Source organism: Strigops habroptila, chromosome 1, assembly GCF_004027225.2.
Source record: "Strigops habroptila isolate Jane chromosome 1, bStrHab1.2.pri, whole genome shotgun sequence".
NCBI classification, from domain to species: Eukaryota; Metazoa; Chordata; class Aves; order Psittaciformes; family Psittacidae; genus Strigops; species Strigops habroptila.
In genome coordinates, this window is record NC_044277.2 from 77,859,062 (window position 1) to 77,877,802 (window position 18,741).

The 18,741-nt window shown below is 37.6% G+C and overlaps 1 protein-coding gene across 1 annotated transcript in view; it reads right to left on the minus strand.

Moving 5' to 3' along the window:
* CDH18 (cadherin 18) overlaps window positions 1-17,136 on the minus strand; it is a 513,966-nt gene extending 496,830 nt beyond the window's left edge. Inside the window, exon 1 of the mRNA XM_030500750.1 lies at window positions 16,840-17,136. The gene's annotated coding sequence lies outside the window, so the exon portion shown is untranslated. The remainder of the gene's footprint in view (window positions 1-16,839) is intronic.
* Window positions 17,137-18,741: the final 1,605 nt, after the last annotated feature.

The following is an 18,741-nucleotide window of genomic DNA, read 5'->3' on the forward strand; positions in this document are numbered from 1 at the left end:
TATTTTTTACTATCAATTTATTTCCCCTTTCATTTTGATCTAAGATTTTTAAAAAAAGTTAATGAATTGGCTCATATGTTAGCATCTTGGGTAATTCAACGGAATAAACCACAAGTTACACATTCAGCATCAGAAGTGCATTAGTGAAAAACACAAAGCTAAAGGTTCACGTTTAGGTCTTGTCAAGCTGCATAGATGAAGGCCTACATGCTTAATGTAGCATCTTATCCAGAATAATGACAGAAAAATCACTGGTGCATGAAGCCACAACCTGCAGAGAGTTAATCACGATCATTAATCACTTCACCACATTCTTATTTTTGTGTTTTGTTGGTTTTTTTTTTTCCATTTCAAGATGGAAGTGCTGACCAAAATAGACTATTTTTTGTTTACTGTATAAATTAAGTTCAAAACACCACCACACCTTGTTGGTGATGTGGAAAGAAAAGTTGAAGAGTTGGCTATGTTTAAAGACTGAATGTCTCATGAACCTGGATGTTTCACAAGATAGAAGAGCTTCTCTACTCCAGGTTGCTGGTTCACAGCCAAATTAGGCCAGCTAGCACCCAAATTCATCATTATTCAGCACTTCTAAAGTAAAGTTGGTGATGAATATCTAGGTCGTAAAAAAAAAAAAAAAAAAGATGCTCTAGTCAACAAACCCATACTTTAACTTCCTATGTATTCTTACGGTAAGCAGCAGAGGATAAGGAGAAATAAAACTGGAAATCATCACATTGTCCTTGCCAGGGGTGAACTGTCCATTACAGAGACACTAAATTGTCATCACTCTTGCTATCTATCCCATTTTGTGAATGATAAAGGGATTAGCTGCATGTTATCTTTTCATGGCAAAAAAAACCACCCAAACTTGAAATTTCTCATCCCTGCCAATCACCTTCCTGCAACTTAAAGCCAAGAACAAAAATTTACTTAAAAAAAAAAAAAAAAAAAGCATGCATCATTTCCTACATCATAGTAGGAAGTATGAATAGTCTTTGTATTAATAAAAAAATAATATTCCACTGATTTATTACTGTAATATTGATGCAGTTTTAAAAAGTAATTTTCTTTTCATTTTAACCTTTAAAAGGTTTTATTTTATGCAATATGTAGTGGAACCTACAAAAAAGGAGAAGGGGAGATTTGGGTTTTTTTTTTTCCAAGTGCAGGAAGATGACCATTAATCACATTGCACCAATGGTGACAACTGCAAGCTTCAGACGTGCCATGAACACCTTCAGAACGGTTTGGTAGTGGGAGTATTACGGTGTGTGTATATTCTTTGGTTGGTTTGGGGTTTTTTTCCCCAACCAATGCACAGAACTAAACAACCAAGTAACTACCCAAATGCATTTCATAAGCTAGGAAAATACTTTTGAATAATGTATTTGCCTAGAAGCATGTCTTCACCAGTGTGTTGGTGTTCCAGATAAACTGATGAATTTCAGGGCAGGCCTAGGAATCAGTAACACTGTTGACTCTAGGTGAAGAATGAGCTGCTGAAATCCCAGTTAGTCCACTTTTCTTCCTCTCCAAAGATCATGAGCATTTCACTCCAAAATTCCACTTGCCTTGACATTGACTTCTGCCTTAATGTTCCTGAAGTTATAGCATATTTTCTTGGTTGATCAACTTGGTAGGGCTATTGCTTTCTTATTAAGCAGCACCCTTACGGGGACAGCTGAGGGAGGATTCAAAGGATGAAGTTAAGATTAGTACTTCGGTTGACAACTAGCTAGGAAGAAAAAACTCCAGTGTTTAGATGTGCAAAAGAGGACCTAAAGTTTTTACCTTTTTAAAAAAATAGAGTACTCCAAAATCGGGCACCAGATACTCATCACTACTGATCTAAAAATGGTTTAGTAGCCTGTATAAAAATATTTTTGTTCCTGCAAAATAGGTGTTGTTCATGAATTAGCTGAAGATACCGCAAGACTAAGGTGACTGCAATCTTTGCTAGACCTTCTAAAGGAAAATTTTAAACAGAGAAAGGACAAAATGCTTCTTGGATCTATAGTTTCTATGGGAAAAAAAAAACCAAATCAGAGGACTTCATCTACTGTGTTCTTCGGGGGGGGGGGGGGGGGGGGGGAGAAAAAAAATTAAAAAAAAAAAACCCAAACAAAAAAACCCCCAAAAAATCCCTAACCAAAACCAATAAACCCCAGTACTTACCTAAACTGTACTATAAACCTTGAAAGGTATTAAGTCTTTACGCAAAATTGTCACATGATGAATAATCCATCACTTCTTTTAGGAAGCAGCTTAGTGTTAATTAATAGTAATTAGTGTTATACTTTCAGTATCAATACACATGTCCAGATTTGCAGAGTATTTGTGGAAAACACACAACCCAGAGAAGATCTGTGTCTAAAGAGTAACATGGCTGGCCATGTCACTAATGGTGCTACCAGTGACACAATAGTGCAATTTTGCCTCAGAATCAGTGTCAATTTGTCACTGATGTCATTGTTCACTGATTAAGGGAAATTTTGCAGTGTAAACTGGCAAATGTTAAAAGCTTTCTATATGAGTTCTAATTAAAAAACAGCAGCTACTCAAGATGCCCTAATACTTGTAGCGTAGTTCATGAATTATATCATACTCTGACATAGATTAGAATTTAAACACATGGTCTGCACCAACTTTGAGTTTATACTATATCAGAATATCCCTGTTATCTGTATGAAATTGAAGGCTATTATCTAATCGTTTTGCAATACAGAGAATATTCTACTAACAGAAAGTTTTCTTATAAGAGCACATAAAAAGCAGAGAACCACATTAATTGAGGGAATTTTTCTAAAATAACCACTGCTCTTCCTTGTACCTGTTCATCTTCCCTACTGACTTGCAAAGAAAGCCTTTGTTCACTTTCCCCAAAGACCTTTTCTACGAATGCAACTCAGGATTCTCTCTTGACTGCCACAATGTATTCCTGACAGGATAATAACATCTGGGGTGCAGCATTATCAAAATACACAACTTAGCTGGGACAGAAAAGAAAGTATTGTATTACAAGTCAAAAATATGGGCAAGGCTTTGGACTGGAAGAAAATTAGAACACCAGATAGCCCTATAAAATAAGTAGTAATGTGGATGAATAACCGCTCCTACACTGACCGTGTCCCACTGGTAATTTTGAAAGAGCAGATGGCAGAGGTCCAGGTATTTCATCAGCATTTGGTAAATAACTCGCAAGGTAGTTTTAAAAATTGTAATTTGAGCGCTTGCCTATTGTATTAAAATCCAGCAGGGAATGGAAATGCTCTTAAGTATAAGGCCCTTTATCAGTTAGCTCCCAGAAACCTCCTAGAGTACGTACCATTTTAATTAGGTGAATGGCTGTATATAATAACACCTACTAGTGAAAAAATACCAAAACCATATGGGTATTTCAACAGCCTGCAAAGAACACCACAATGCAGTAAAAGTCCTCCTCTCACTTGTCAAATAAAAACCTAACAGTCAAGATGTATTTTTCAGTTATGGGCTCTTTGCTATAAGAAGTTGAATTGAAGAAGTGTCTTCAGTTCACAGACTTTTCATTTGACCCAAGGTAAGAGACGACAAAAGCTCTGAAATGTCAATTTTCATTTTTTTTTTCCTTTGTCCTTAGAACAAAGCAAGGAATTTATCTTCATCGTTTTTATCTAAATCATGCTCCTTTCTACTAATTCTGAGTCCATCTGTAAGAAATAGTCCTAGAAAGTTCAGCATCTTACTGTGTACTTGAAGAAAGAATCGCTCACAAACCTACAAACCATACTCCTCAATGGCAGCAGAGTAAAGAGATTGTGCTTTTTACTATCACCAAGTCCAAGAAATATACTAGATTTCTTTTCACCTTCCTGTCTCCAGAGTAGTTTCAAAATCCACCAAAAGACCTCCAGAAATCACCTGCCTTTTCTTTTACAGTCCATCAAAAAAATTCACATAGATTCATTTTTCACAGAAGATCACTTTCTAAAGCCTTTCTGAAAATCAGAGAACTTCACTGACCTAGAAGAAAAAAATCTAAAGGCTAACAGATTTTAAATCTTACATATATTTGTGGGTGATTCGATGGAGACAGGGAGTGAGGAGAACAAGAATGCATTTTGGGTATGTTTAAAATTACTTCAACAGTCCATAAATCTTTAGGTAGAAGGAAAATGCTCTTTTACAGGACAGCAAACCTTCATTTTCCCACTGAAATAATCCTGAAATTCCCACTGATAGCCACCATAGCATTTTTTATTTTTTTCAGTTTAACATTTCATAAAGAAGAGTGCAGAATATGGTACTATGAGTAAAAGCTTACAACTAATATAGGTTTCTTTTTTCCAGTTATTGCATATGAAAACATGCTAGAGTTAAGCTGATTGATGTCACTCAGTAATATTAAGCAAACATTTTAATAAAATCTTGATGTTAACTAATCAACTAAATGAGTCTTAGGCACTACACCTAGGGAGGGGGGACAGAAAGTTGTTTTCATTCCCATGATATGTTTTTGTAAAGAGTATTTTCACAACAGCAGTCCAAATGGCATGAGTTATGAGTCCATTAATTCAGAAGTATTTTTCCTAGGGAACCTGAGAATTGCAGAAAAGACCTACCTCCAATTCAGGTACAACCTATTTTGAGATCAGTATTACATATTATGCTTGAGAGATGGGGCATAATTAATTTCTGAAAGTAAGCTTATACCATGGGGTTATTGTCATTTCATGAAATGCCCATCATTTTTCTACTTTCTGGCAACAAGACTGGCAGCTTGAATAAAAAACCATTTTGGAAAACCAAAGTCTTCTGCAACAAGGTCACAGGTAGCTAATGGAATGCCATAGGAATCACCTGCAACAGGTCTGACAGCAATGAGTAATGACAGTTCAAGGGCTATGCTGGCCACTGTCAATGGGATGGGCAGGGCTGAGTAAAGCAAAGGCGAAAGACTTACTCTAGCTGCCAGGAGCCTATTTGAATTAATTCCCAGCACATAAGACCCTGAAATGTGCATCAGCTGCACACCTCTCTGAGGCTCTCTTCATGTTTCATTTGGATTTACACACTGAGCACAGATAAAGCACTCAAAGTTTGAAACACTTTCACCCTTGCTCCGATGAGACTGGTTTGCCAGGACAGTGTCATTTGACAAGATTTAGAAGTAGGGTAAAAAGAGGATAGTGAAACTAAACACAAACCTACACAACCCTGGTCTTCAGAGCTGAATGCTTTTTACATCCTTATCTTACCTTGCCTGAGGAGTGCCCATGATATAACACAACCCTAGAGCTGAGGATCAACACCACTGCCCTATTTTGCAAATAGTACCATCAACTATACCGTACTCTTACCCTAGAGGTCTGCTCCTCTGGCACCCCTGCACGCACCCACCCAGCCTCCCACCACCGCCAGGGTCTGCCCTACCTCCTCCCTGTCCTCCTTTCTCCTACACTGCATCTTGTCTAACAGAGATTCAACCTTAACAACTTCCATTTCACCCACCACCACCACCTGGCAAACAGACTTTGGCTGCAGCGTCCCAGGCGACTCTCCCTGAAATTTAACACCGCAGATGCCCAAAGGCCTCACTCTTGGCCCCTAAGGGCTCAGGTGCCCCCTTACCAGCCCAGTCCGGACCGGACCGGCAGCTCTACTACAGCAAACACAGTAGAAAACCAACCTCCCCCAGCACCAGAGGAGCCACACAAACAAACAACAGGGACCGCAACAGCGCAACCCTCCAAAGAAGGGCCCCCACACCGCCGCCATTTCAAACAGAACAAGGAGAAAGCGTGGAAAGAAAAACCGGCGACCCACAGGACTCATCACAGCTCCGCGCCTCATCGACTTCGGCCTTTCACTGACCAGCTCCCGCCGACATGAGTCCGCACTCCAGCGGCCGCCCCTTGCGCTGGCCCGGGCTCGCCGCTGCCCCCCGGCGGGTCTGTGGGGGAGCGAGCAGCGCCTTCCAGTGCTCATTGCCGTGCTCTAGAAAGTTCTGCCAGGGGAGGGGTCCGGTCCGGTTCGGTTCGGTTCGGTCCGGTCCGGTCCGGTTCAGTCCAGTCCAGTCTAGTCCAGTCTATAGAGGGTCTGAAAGGAGTCTTGCAGGGGAAGGTTTACTGGTGTACTCCAGGAGATCCTGGCTCTTCACTCGTCTGCAAGGTACGTGCAGTTATGCGCAGTGGAAATGCGTAAGAGTGTGAGATGTTGTGTTGATATTTTGTTCTGTGTTTCACCAGGATGGTGGTAATTGGTTTGTGTGTTACTTTTGCCATGTTTAAAGGATGTTGTTCTCCGTGACTTAAAGTCACCCTGACATCAGCTTTTCTTGCCATTAAGCAAATCACATTGTTGGTGAGGTATCCATGAGAGTAACGTAGGTTAACAGTACGTACTTGTTGTTACACTGTACTTAAGTGCAATGTATCTGTTCTGAATACACTCTCTTATTTCTCTGTAAGGAGTAGGAGTTACAGAGCCTGCTGGATTTATTTTTTTTTTTATTATTATTATTATTTGGCAAATATTTATCAACAGCAGAGCAGATTTCCTCAGCTAGAGGAAAATGACAAAGGCTAGTTCATCCCATAGCCTGCCCAGAAGGCTGATCGTTATAAATTACTTTATTGACCCGTGGCTCTGCTGAGCATTCTGTACCTCAGTGAACCAAGCAATCAACACATGCTAACTGGAGGCCATTCACAGCAAAATATTAGTGCTGACCAAGCCTGCTATTTTATCACAATGCACAATTTGTTTCCATTTCAGTTTCTCTGGTGGATAAATTTTATTTTTGAAAGTCCTGGACCATTGGGACTTTTCAGTTTTCAAGCAGAAGCTTCCCAATTGTGGTTATACAGATGCAGGTTGTATAGTTGTAGGTATCTATATACACTCGTTTGTATGTGTTTACACATAAACCAGTTGTAGCTGTAATTCCCGTGGAGGTTACATCAAATGCAATTCTCAGACTAGATAATACATAAGAAAATAAGTTGTTCACTACTTACAACTGAATATAAATCATCCAGTATAATTCGTTATGTGTCACTGAGCCCACATGCAGTTTGGTGAAACAAATTATGGGACAAAAGCACTTTGTGTTGTAGAGGCAAAAGTCGCATTAAATATATTTGTGTCATCATTGCAACATCTGAAAAGTAGAAATAGATTGGCTTTTTGCCTCAAATGAATGCTTTCAGCACAGAGTTTAAATTAAGGCACCTAGAAAACTGAGTTGAATTCTGTTAAATGTTTTTTTTTTTTTTTCTTTTTACATCAAGGGGAATATTTTCTAGGTAACTATAGGATTATCCTTGAATCATTCATTCTGTGATTGGCAACATACCAATATTCAAAGGAAATTCAAGGTAAGGAGAGGAGTCTCCTGGTTTTACTCTGAGTAATTTTTAATTTAAGTCACTAACTTGAGAAGCAAATACTCCATGATGAAAGAGGAGCATATCTATCCCTACATGATTCCAATGTATCAAATTTAGATTTTAAGTGTTCTGTTGGTTGATATAATCCATACTTGTATGAAATATATGTCATCTGAGATGGCACAGTTATACATTAAATATCATTTTACATCTTGAAAAATTTAAGCTGCTGTAGAACATTTTCAGTGGTGTTCCTGACTTTCTGAATTTTGTGAATTATATCTAGGAGACTCGTGTTTACAGCTATTCTCCAAAAACATAATACCTCTAAGACTATCCTCTTCCTGAGAAGGGAAGGGGAGAAAGAAGGGCAAAATGTTCATTAATGCAAAAGAAGAACATAGAATCATAGAATCAACTAGGTTGGAAAAAACCTTTAAGATCAACAAGTCCAAATTTTACCCCAGGACTGCCAAGACCACCAATAAAGAATAGTGTTGAGGGCCTCATCTACACAGTTTTTGAACACTTCCAGGGATGGTGACTCCACCACTTCCCTGAGCAGCCTGTTCCAAAGCCTGATCACCTCCTCTGTGAAGAAATATTTCCTAATATCCAATCTAAACCTCCCCTGGCGCAGCTTGAGGCTGTTACCTCTTGTCCTGTTGCTTGTTACTGGGGAGAAGAGACTGACCCCCTCCTCACTACAACCTCCTTTCAGGTATCTGTAGAGAGTGATATGGTCTCCCTGAGCCTCCTTTTCTCCAGAGTAAACAGCTCCAGTTCCCTCAGCCATTCCTCATAAGACTTATTCTCCAGACCCTTCACCTGCTTTGCTGCCCTTCTCTGGAACTGCTCCAGCACCACAATGTCTTGGAAAATAACATGGAGAGTTGTCAGAAAGTGTAACATGGATGTTACATTTCTTTGGTCTATGTCAAGATAAATAATCTTGTGTGTCTGGTTCATGGAAAAGAATTAATTTATTATTTGAGAAAGAATTGTCAGATCAAACAGCAGTAAGAATTAGGGCCTTCATTACATCTTGCTTTCCATTTCCTAAATAAGAAATTAATTCTTTGTTTATTTGGGGACTTTTTTTTTTTTTTAATTTGTTAAAAAATTGTTCAAAATCTCTAAGAATATATTTTTTGGTATCTAACGTTGTGAACAATAGTGCACAGTGATAGGCACAAGGAGCAGTACTTGTGTTCATGATGGAAAAAGACACTGATGATAACTCAGTATGGTACAAAATCACATACTTAAATTACTGGTGGCTTCAGCACTTCAGAATATGATGGAATAAGTATAATTAAAAGTCATGGGAATTATGATGACAATGTATCATCTGACATATGGCACATTAGCCAAAATTTATATGCTGCTTTATGCTGCCAGAGCAGTTTTGTTGGCTCAGAGGAAATAATCATCCACGCTCTTGGAATATTGGAGGCAAATGATGTGTAGTGTCTGATTTCAAAAGAAGTAAGCCGTGCATTAGAATTAGCAACTTAAGTTATTTAATCAGTGACTTTGGCTATTCACAATATTTTGAAAAAAAAAACCCCAAAAACCAAATCAGCATATACTGGTTTTTATCTGAAATAAAACTAGCAATGGTGCATCTAGCGTTTTTGTGTTTTGGTTGTTTTTTTGGCTGTTTGAGATCTTGAAAGAAAATTCTGTAGTAGACTCAGTTGTTCATATGTATGCATCTGTAATAGAACAGAGATTTAAAAGAATGTCATATGAAACAACAGCTGTGTAGCTTGTTTAAGTTCAAGATAACGCTACCAAGGCAAGATTATTTGTCAAATATGTTCTTGTTTTGTACACTGCTGTTCTCTTAAAACTCTGTAACATGGTGTAACTACATGCCAGTAGTAAGACAGGATGACAACAAAAGATGTGAGTTTTATGACACTGTGGTGGGGTTGTATATTTATCTAGGTGTTCCCCAGAAAGCAAAGTCACTTTACTGTGCCTTCTTAAAGTAAGGTGCAACTTTGGTTTGAACAATTTTCCTCAGTACGAAAATAACTTGTGACAAGATCTACTAGTTGTATCCCTGCACGACTTCACTGATGCTGTTTTCCTGGTCCCATGAGTCTGGGTGTTAGTCAGCTCAGATCACTGGTAAGCAGTTTTCCAAGGTCTTAGATACATTGTGACAGTCAAACAAGGTATGGATACAAAATGCAAAAGGAACATGTTCCTAGAGTGTTCTCTCTGACCTTCAAAGTAACATCTGCATGACACATCTGCTTGGAGAGGCTTCGGGCCATGCAATTCAGGAGCGATTTTCCTTTTTTAATGGACACCGTAGAGTTTTCATGCTTCTCTCCAGCTTTGCTAGTGATAAGCATTTTCATAGCAGCTGTAATTCTGGCCACTGATGCTTGTTTTATTGGCATAAGGTAATAAAGTACACACTGATCTCGTTGCAATTTTGCTAGTTAAATTCTACACTTCACTACAAGATTCTGTTTAAAAATCATCAAGCAAGTGCTTGATGTGCAAGAGTGTGTAGTATTAATGGGCAAACCTCCAAGATTGGGTGCCTTGAACATCATCCAAGCTTACCTGAAGCTGCTAAGCTGCTTCAAACTTTCTGTCTCAAAATAGGGCAGGGATCTTGAAAGTAGGTTTCCCTGGAATATGTTTACTTACGATTTCATTTAAGAAGATAATTTCAAATGCTGTTTTCCATGCAGTATTGAGAAGGTATAGTCAGTTATAAGTTAAATGGCAAAAATACGGAGGATACATCTGTTATTTAATCTAACTCAAGCAAATGCACCAGGTGCAGAAATTGTCAGATGATGTAAAGAAAAAAAACCAACGAGTAACGTAAGTAATGTCTATTCCCTTTCACTTTTTACATGTTTTCCCGTGCTTGTGTGTAGTTAATGGGTTTGTTCTTATTGCCACATGATTGTTACAACACTGCTTTCAGAATTGTCTCTGTATACACATCAGTACAGCTGTGTTGCATAGAGCTAAGAACTGTTGATGGCTCTTGGGAAGCAAAGAAGAACAAAGCACTACAATGTATTTTCAGTAGTTTTTAGAACTTGGGGAAGCCTATATACCCCTATAAAAAAACAGATTTATAGAACAATTGAAAGTAAGAGAATGTATTACTTTTTTAATTTCTTGCATACATGATTTCCATAGGCTACAAAACATTCACACTGTCACTGTTAAATATTCTGGGCCACAAAGAGCTGTTATTACTGATTACTGTACAGTATTAAGAGCAAACCCGTTGTTTCACTATGTACAAGGAAAAATTTCATTTCAATATTTTTTGACAGTTAATTGTGTTCACCTTTGACAACTTGCCCAAAGGTGAATTTGTGTGAATTTTGGTGAGTTTGGAGTTTTTGGGGGGTTTTTTTGGTGGTTTGGTGGGGTCAGAGGGTTAGGGTTTGGGTTTGGTTGATTGCTTGCTTTTTTTGGGTTTTTTGTTTAGTTGCGTTTTGGGTTTTTTTTGGGGGGGGAGTTGGTGGCAGGTTTTGTTTTGTTGGGGTTTTTTTGGGAGGGTTGGGGTTTTTTTTTGGTTGGGTTTTTTTGGGGGGTTTGTGGGGCTTTTTTGGGGGGGTCTGGTTTTCTGGGGTTTATATTTTTTGGGGGCTTGTTTGTTTTTGTGGCGTTTTTTTTGTTTCTTTTTGTTTTATTGTTGTTATTTGGGTGGTGGGGTTTTTTTCCTGTTTAATACTGGAAGGAAGAAAAAAACCTTCAGAATCCCATCTCCTAAATCAGTTACAAAGAGTTCTGGTAGAGGGAAAGAAGAAGATACATAAATAATTAAGATGTTGCCATAGCTTTGTTACTGCTGTAAGCACATTAATTCTCAGTGTTACAAATCTGCCAGAGAAGGGCAATGAGATACTTCTCAGTATCAGCTGCTCTGCAGGACTGCGTTCACTTTACTTTATGCTCCACAGGCCAGTGTTAATAATTGCTGTTCCAGTGTAAGATTTGTCCATGCCTTGTTCCGGAACCAAACATAATCGGTGTTTTGCAAAGCAACAACACTTTTGGCTCAGTTCTAAATATTCTGAATTTCAAGTAAACACAAAAATTTTAGGAGCTTTTCTCCAAACTGTACCTCGTGCTTCAATGGTATTTTGTGGCATGCTGCATAGCAAAACTTTTCTGCTATCTCACCATATTAAAGATGATGATGTTAACCAAATACTTTCAGTATCAGGGAAAATAAAATGTTATTGTTAGGGTACTGGCATTTGATGATCTGCATTTCTTGGTAGCACCTTTCTCCTAACTTGTAACTTCAAGCGGCTTCAGATCATAAGTGATAAACCCTTTTCCTCTACGGAACATGGAGAACATGTTCCATATTGGGTTTTACATGGCTGTATTGTTAAAAATTGCAAATTCACTATAATGCATGTACATACACCTGTGTCAAATACAGGCAGTAAAGAATAAGCTTAAATATAGGTAGATGCAGATAAATATGCGCATATATGTATATTTAGCTTTAACCCAGAGGTTGTATGCAAATATGGGGAAGCTATTCATGTAAGGAAGCAGAGCATACAGGAAAGGCTGTTCTTTCAATGAAGTTACATAAAAAGGAGTTGGGAAACACCAGCATTTGCTAAGTTCTGTATGGTTTTGTGTTGGTTTTTTTTTTTTTTTTTCCCAGTAAAGCAATTAAGAGCAAAAAAGTCTTGCTTCTTATTACATTATGATGTGTGTTTTAGTCTGTGCTGGTATAATTTGTCTTTGAAATATTTTGATAATGCATATGTGAATTGCTTTTATAAACTTCTCTATTTTCAACGTCTAGACATATGAATGATTCCCTGCATATAATATAGAAAACCATGAAAAAAACTTAAGTTTATTTCTTATTTAAGTACATGTCTGGAGAATTGGAATTCATCAGAGACAAATAATTTATTCATGCTTAATAGAGCATCCCAGACTGTTGCAGGTTTCAGTAGCTGAAGTTTGAGTGCCATTTGCCATAATAATACTTTACATTTATACAACAATTTTCATTCAGAAGTATTTCAAAGTGCTTTGCATAGTGTGTGTATATAAGGGATAAATTAACCAACCAGTAAATTAAAGTTAACTCTGGAGTGAAGCTCTGTGGAAACTTTGTGGCGAGAATATTGTGTTTAGTTTTTGGGAGTTTTGATTGGTTGGTTGGTTGGTTGGGGTTTCTTTGATGAAATTCCATTGATTTTGAGTAAGCAGAGCATACAATTAAATTAAACTGTGTTTTATTGAGGAGAAGAGTCTTACACCTAGGACCATTGAATCCAACCAAGAAGTGGTCTTTGTTACTTGCTTCTTCTACAGACCTCCTGTCATCTTCAGGCAATTTGCTTAGGCTGATATGGGCCTTAAATAAAGTCAGGGTAACTAATTTTACCAGTTCTGCTTTGGTGAATGTTCACGTTCACTGTTACTTGAAATGCAAGCAAGTCATAGTTAACTTTAGCCACCTTTTACTAATGAAAAAGACCTCTTCCACTGGCAGTAAACTAATCTGTGTGATGCTGTATTTGCTATATGCTAACAACATAGTTATTGAAGATTGTCTGCCATCAGTCTGAACCATCAGTCATGTATCTCAGAAATAATACATGATTTATTCCAGTTTTTGACAATTTTGATTATATTGCGTGAAACTAAAGCTGTTTCCCTGTCTATGCAGCAGTAAGCACAATGTCTTCAGGTCCTGTTGGAATTTCTCTTTTAACAGAATCAAGGTCTGTCTTGCATGTTGTAAGACAGTTGCCGTAAGCATGTGCATAAATTGAGAGACTATTCATATCTCAAACCCAAGAAAGGGCATAATTCTTTAGCCTTAAAGAAAACTTTAAAACAACAACAAAACAATAAAACAACATTAAAAAAATTCCAAGTTGGCCAGATTATTCTCCTGTATCATGAATGTACAGTGCCACAAAAAGTGTCAGTCCTTTTTAATTTTTTTTTTTCTTGAATGGAGCTGGTAGTATTGGAGTCTCTAAGATAAGCAATGTAAAGTAGCAAGCTGGTCAGGGTGGATAAAGTCATCTACAACAAGGGATTTTATTTTTGTTTTTTTTCTTTCAAGTTTGACAGCAGTAAGAAAATTCTTCAAAACTAGAACAGGTGGACAACTATTTTAATGTCTCTTGACACTCATGTTTCTCCTGGCTTCACTTCAGCATGCTGCTGCAGTGCTTGCAACCACCTTGTTATGCTTTACGACAGATCTACTAATTTTCTCAACCTGGCTATTGCTATATAGCATTTGGCTATTCAGTAGTTACTTCTAATTAACTCCCACAACAAACTTCACAACCCATTTCAGGTACAGCGGTGCAATGAATTTACAGGAAGTACTAAAGGCAAAATGGACAGGACAAAGGATGTTAGAATTTGGACCACAATAACTTCAGTGCAGCTGCTCACATGAGTAAATGTTTGCAGAATTGAAACTACCTCTTTCACTGTGTGCAGTGAACAGTCACACAAAAATCCTGGTGACATACTCTGCTCTTCTGAAAGAAAGCTGTATAATGAGGTGTATGTCTGTGCTATATGTTTAAGGTGCCTATCAGTACATAGAACAGTACTTATCAGGATAAATTTTTGTCTCAGTGCTAGCTGCACTGTTGGTTACAGTTACTGGAATGAGTAAACAAGATTTTTGGACATTAATGGTGCTTCATGTTCAGTCTGTTCAGTTAACTTGACTGATAGCCCCAGAGATTACTTGAAAGTATTGTGTTCCTGCTGAACGTGTTCCCTGCTTCTCCTTTATAGGGCACAAAATAACTTCAAAACATAACCATCTAACTGGCAGTGGAAGAACTATCCTCTTTTAATGATCTGCATTAAAAAAAAAAACCACCCCCCCCCCCCCAAAAAAAAAAAAAAACCAAAACCGAAACCAAACAACCCAGCTATATCTGCTAAATGTAATTTGCTGTGTGATAACATAGTAGGAAAGAGCCCCCTAATGGCTTCAAGTTATCTTGGAAAATAAAAATATATTTCACTTTCTGTGAGTTCAAGCTGGAAAGCAATGCAAAATTAGTTTCAAGAAGGTAGATCAGTCTTTTTGAGAAAAAAGTGATACAACTGAATTCGTTTAAAGTGTTGCAATGGTCCAGATTAACAGCATTAGAGACTAAAAAGAACATGCACAATTTGTAATACGTAACCTCTTAAAATCTTTCTGATTTTTTTTGTTTGTTTGTTTTTTTTTCTTTCTGCTTTCTTTTCTGAGGTTTTATTTTTGTGGGGTTTTTTGGTTTGTTTGGGTTTTGGTTGTTTTGGGGGTTTTTTAAGCTGTTTTTCTGATATCTGACAAAAGAAGATGCTTACATTGTAAATCTTTACTGGGGGAATTAAGAACATTTTATGGATATAAACTTAAGTAATTGTTTGGGCTTCTGATTTTCTTTTGTGTTTAATAATGTTCAAATGGAATATTCTCTTTGCATAAACAAATACTTTCTAGCATTATTTGGAGTTCCACGGTTAGTGTGTAACCTGAATAGTAACAGATAATAATCTGGTGAGAATTGTATCACTGCCTTTGAAATCATAAAATTAGCATGATTGTATTTCCAATCACAAAATTATAAACTATATTTAGTGAGCATGAGCATAGTAAACAAGGCTTTTCAGGGAGAAAAGAGAGAGGTAAATAAGAGTTATAAGACAGCTTTTGAGCATATGTGAAGAATTATTTTTGCAAGTCAAACTGCACATTAAATATTTTGAGGCAGGCCTTATGTTTTGTAAGGAGCCAAAGTGAATTAGACACCCAGTTATCTTATCTCCTCATAAAATCCTATCTACATTTGGTAGATCTAACTCTTGATACCTAGGTCGCTTTTTACTGGTAAAGTTTTCTGTTAAAATGTAAAGGGTTTCTCTCCATTATTTATAGCCAGATTCTGATACCATAGTCGATGTATGCAGTCCTCGTCTCTGGCAGTATTTTATGGAATAAAATACCACTCAATGAAATCTAAGGTCGTAAAACATGCTACCTGGAAAGAATTTCAGAAAGAAACATTGGAAATCCTGATGTGGATCAATTGGATATATGAAAAACAAACTAGACATTACTCACAGAAAAATACAAAGAAATAAGGTCATAATACCTAAGAACCCTAACATTTTTAATGTCTTTTACAAATTATAAATAATCATTTTGTCAGCTGTGGAAATTTCACTTCACATTTGGGATTTTGACACATCAGTAAATAAGTATTTCAGTATGGTGCTCTATAGAAGTGTATAAAAATATCTTGGTAGAGGAAGTAAAGAAACTGCAGTTTCTAAACTGGACAAAGCATTGGAAAGTTGTACTTGGCAGGGTGCAAAGCTGCTTAAATGCTTGAGTGAGTAGACTGATGCTGTTGCTTCACTCGGAGTAATCCCAGGTATATGCAGGATCATGAAAAGCAGCAGGTATATGAAAAACTGCTTTCAGTTTGGAGCAAGGCGCAGAGTGCACAAAGTGATGGAGAAGGTGGTTCAGATTACCGCAATTGGAAGGAATGTGTTACTAATGAAGTGACAGTGCTGTCTTCTTAGTGTTATGCTCCCGTGGACTGTAAACCCTGAGTCAATCAACTTCCTGACTTACTACATAACCAAAAGCTGAGTTATTTCAGTTTTAGCTTATCTTCAAAATGATAGCAACCTATCACAACCCATCACAGCAAAACTCTTTTCAGCACAAGCCAAAGGAAATATGTAGAAAGTTTACGTAGAGCTAGGCAGCTGGGAAACAGTAGTGTCAATGTCACATCAAAACAAGCAATCAGTCCATGGGATGGCTGCTTCAAGCATGCAGCACAGCATAATAGAACATCCTAGGTTTCATCTTTCAGGTCATAAGCCTTGATCTTCATTTTGCAGGCAGAATGTTAACAATAACTACTGTATCTATAAAAAGATGGCAGTCTAATGCCATATTATTTAAGGCAGATCATGTTTGTGCAGGAGAGATAAGCTTGCAGTCAAAAGACAGATACTGTTTCAAACTACTGACAAGCACTAAGAAATCCTCCAGGTAAGTGTTCTCTCTACCTGGATTCACAACATGTAAAATAATGAATTAATAATGTGAGAGAGCTTGTATGCTCTTATTACTCCAGGCTGCTCAGTATGTGCAGGACAAGTTACATTAAAACATCACACAAGTAGTTAGAAATCATCTTTTCTGGCTGTTTCATTCCCATTTACTTGAAGGGTTAAACACAATAAATACAATGTGCAAACCATGCCTTGTTCTTAATTGTCTTCGGGTGTACATAGTATTTGATACATACCATCTGTGAGTGAAAAAATTTTAAGTGCAGTACATACATTCTGTAAACAGATGCCAAATTTTGTATTCAACATGCAAGAAAGAAAAAGAATAATTCCTTTTATAGCTACTCAGAAAAGCAAAGGATAATTTCCTTACCTGGAAGATCAAACTCTGTATATCATCAGTACTATGTGAGCTAAGGGGACAGGACGTATTTTTGTCTTCCGTAATAAGCCTTTCTTCAGAGATGCAGAACATAAGGAACGTAATTTAAGTGAAACGTTCTATTCCAACGTCCAGTCTGTTGCCAGTTGCACTGGATTAGAGCTGGCATCCACTTGCAAATGAAGAAAGGTACCTCAGCAAGTTGTCCACTGAAGGAGCTTGATATCAGTGTTATCAGGCACCAGCAGTCACATACTGATGCTACGGTGTGTACAGTCTCCCTCTATTGCGTGCTTTCTCTTCCTTGCTCTCCCTCTCTCTCTCACCCTGACGTTCACACAGCTCTGAGCCTGAGCTCCTTCTGCTGCTGTATAATCAATCTAGCCTGTCTGAATCTAATAGGCCTCTATTTAACCAGCCAATCAATAGCACAGATTCTGCTGCTGCTCCCCTGGGACTTTTGCAGGAGTGGTACAAACAATAAGAGTTTGGCCAGCAGTTTAACCGAGTATTTTTCATTATTTTATCTCCCGTAAAGAAAAATTGTTTAGGAGAGCCCAGGTTCAAAGCTATCTTTCTCTCGTGAGTTTTTTTTCATCAGAGTTATATAAACATGCACATTGCACTGCGCTAGCATTCTAAACACTTTTAAATTTTTAATATTTCTATGTGTTTTAGAGTACATACTTTAAAAAAAAAAGAAAATTGAAAAAAGGAAAATGCACACACATGCTCCCCCCACTCCCCAGTCTAGAAATGAACCTGCATGGCAAGCCTTAGGCTTTGTATTCCAAAAATCCAGTAGCAAATGTTGTAATTTAGACCTTTTTATGGCAAGTGTGGAAATTAGGCATAAACCAAGAAGCAGGAGAGTTGTGCTTCTAACCCCTGTCATCTTGAACTACCTTCTTTACTGTTTATGTTTCAGCTTGTATGATTTTTATGTTTTTTAAGAATTTGTCTGTATGGAGACAATGTAGATTCAGATATAGGAGGAATTGGAGATACAATATCTATTCAGCAACAGGTTCACATGGGACAGCTTTTTCTCATAAAATAGTGATCACGACTAACTGAAACATGGAGTTAGCAACCAATAGTTGTTGTACTTTATAAACAACTTTTTAGTTGAAGTCTTTTACTCCACTGTGTTCCCCACATATGCAGGCAGTAGACTGTTCTTTAGTAGCTAAAACCAAAATTTCAGGATGGCTATTGTGTGAAGTGAGGTTTTTTATCACAACATACTTTCTTTTTTTTTTTTTAATTTAGGAGCACTAATCCTAAGAACATTGATTTGCAACCTGGTCATTCTGGTTGCAGTTCAAAATTATGAACCAACTTTCATGCTAAAGCAATATGTGGGAAAGTACCTACCATACTCCTGAGTCCACAGGGTAGGTTTTGCAGGTCACAGGTGCTTCCATATCGCAGCATATTGGTGCTATTATATTGTTGTTCTATCTCTTGAAAAAGGAACTGTGACTAAAGAACACCATGAGTACAATGCATTTGGTGGTTTTCTGGAGGAAATACTGTCCCATTCTTGGTGGTGTCCTCATATATGATTCTTGCAGATATTTGATCCAGAATCAAAATGGGAGTTTTGATTTTCTGCTTAAGTGCTTGCAGTGTCCATCAGTCTAAGGCTCTGTCAACACATTCATTGCATTAAGACCTTATGCCTGGGATCCTGTGCTGAGAACTGGAAGTGGCAGTCCAAGTGTTTATTCCATGGTTAAATTTCCTCCTTAGGATTAGCATAGGTCAAACCTCTTACTGAAGTAAGAGCAACATTGTCTACAGTTTTTACACAGAATCTGACATAAGCAAGTAGATGTACTGATAATTAAACTGAAGTTTCTTGTGACAACCTGGCTTATAGGGGTTTAT